The 1,865-nt window shown below is 38.2% G+C and overlaps 1 long non-coding RNA gene across 2 annotated transcripts; it reads left to right on the top strand.

Annotated features, from left to right (window-relative positions):
- Nucleotides 1–207: 207 nt before the first annotated feature.
- Nucleotides 208–1,309, top strand: LOC147508923 (uncharacterized). Of its 2 annotated transcripts, none has more exons than XR_015216459.1 (2): nt 208–578; nt 817–1,309. It is a non-coding gene; the product is annotated as an uncharacterized LOC147508923 (long non-coding RNA). The 2 variants fall into 2 exon arrangements; XR_015216458.1 differs by having other exon boundaries at nt 821–1,309.
- The last annotated feature ends 556 nt before the right edge of the window (nt 1,310–1,865 follow it).

Below are 1,865 nucleotides of genomic sequence, written 5' to 3' on the forward strand. Positions count from 1 at the left end.
ATCATCAAACCTCATCTTAGAAAGACTACTCATTCTCAAAGTAATTCACATTTCTCATAACCTCTCCAGGGCTACTCTTATACAAAAAAAAATTACGCAAAATGGTATTTGGATGCTGCACTCCGTATAAAACAGTAGTAGCACAAAAAGGCATAATTCCTCTTCAGAATTAGCCTTTACAGGTAGAGTACGCGGACTAAATTGCAATTCTGTTGTTGTTAATAGTGCATATAATGTAAGTTAAGTTTGGTAATCAGAACTCCTCTGCCAAACTGTTTAATAGACATACTGCTGCAGAACTCACCTATACTTATAGAACTATATACATCACCGCTTGCTAGAGTACTTAAACTACAACTAATCTAATTTGCAACAAAAGTACCTTTTAACATATGGATCAACTACACTTTCAGTGCAACAACTCCGTGGACCAACTATCTAAAGCGTGAATATGTTTATTTATATTGTTTCTAATAAAATAAACATATGCATTTCTTATGTAAGTGTCTGTGAAGAAATGAAGTTTGAAGTCTTTTTGCTGAAATTGCTGGAGAAAGTTTGTAATATATCTTGAGGTGGTGAGTGTTCCCTATACCTCCCTTTTATATGGTTCCAATCCATGAAACACCATAAAACCTGGTGTAATTCCCTGGTGCAATCTGGCGCCACCCAGAGTCGGGATCCCTGGTGCGATCTGGCACCACCCAGAGTCTGGAAATTTACTTCAAATTACCATTTAACCAGTTGTTGAATCCTTATTTTTCCCTTAATTTACTCATTTGCTTCTTTGTTTATTGCATGGTTTTATTTTACAAGCTAGAGGTTTGTCCGGTTTCCTACTGATTATTGACACAAAATGCTACCAGGACCAACATATATCCCACCAGTAGCACCACCTCCTGTTGGTGGTTATGGATACGGATATGGTGCTCCATATGGTGGATGGGGTTGGTCTCCTTTCTCATCCTTTGCACCAGGCCCCAGTGTTGCCGTTGGTGTTGGAGGAGGTTTTGGACTTCTGCCACTGTTTATATTCTTCGGTGTTGCTGCTGCTGTATCCAGGAGATTGGGAGTGTCAAGGGATGATGAAGAAGATGACTATTAATCCCTTAGTTTAGACAGTGTGTTTGATAAATACTTTATAGTTTATACTTCGCTAAAGAGTTCAACATCCGGTTGTAACATTTTATCAGCAGCTTATATACTATATAGTCAAAGTGTATAAGAACTGTAACACGTTTATAACTGATGAATGCTATGTAATTGTCACCAAAATAATAGTTACTCTGAGGATTTTATTTCACTTCAATCATGAATCAAAGCTTGCAGGGTAATCGAATCAAGTTATGCACGACTGCCAAGGAACACATCCGACATCAGGGGTTTGACTGATGCAATTTTATTAGGACAAACAGTCTTGAGACGACTTCTTCTACCCACTTCTAAAGCAAATTGTGATGATACTATACAATATAACGAGCAGGGCTTAGGACTTCCATTCACAAAAATTCCTTACAATATTGGAATCATATATAGATCGTGTAGAGAAAAAGGGTGTTTTTTCTCTTTCTCGTGTAAGGTGCACCCTGCGCTTGGATTTGCTTGGCAAAATGCGCGGTGCACCTTTATGCCTTGTTCGAACTCCAGAAGCTTCAGCGCACCCTGTGCTCCCTTTTGCTTGGACAAGGGCGCAGGTCGCGTTCCACCGTATTTCAACACGAATTTGACTTATTTCGAAAGTTTTCTGAAATAGTATAAATATAGGTTTTTTCTGTAGAAACCTAACTTAACCAAAACCAAGAAAAAAAGAGATTATAAGAGAGCAATTTTGTGTGAGTTGAGTGTTCATTATTTGTGAGTGAATT

Source organism: Coptis chinensis, chromosome 3 (assembly GCF_015680905.1).
Source record: "Coptis chinensis isolate HL-2020 chromosome 3, ASM1568090v1, whole genome shotgun sequence".
Lineage (NCBI taxonomy): Eukaryota > Viridiplantae > Streptophyta > Magnoliopsida > Ranunculales > Ranunculaceae > Coptis > Coptis chinensis.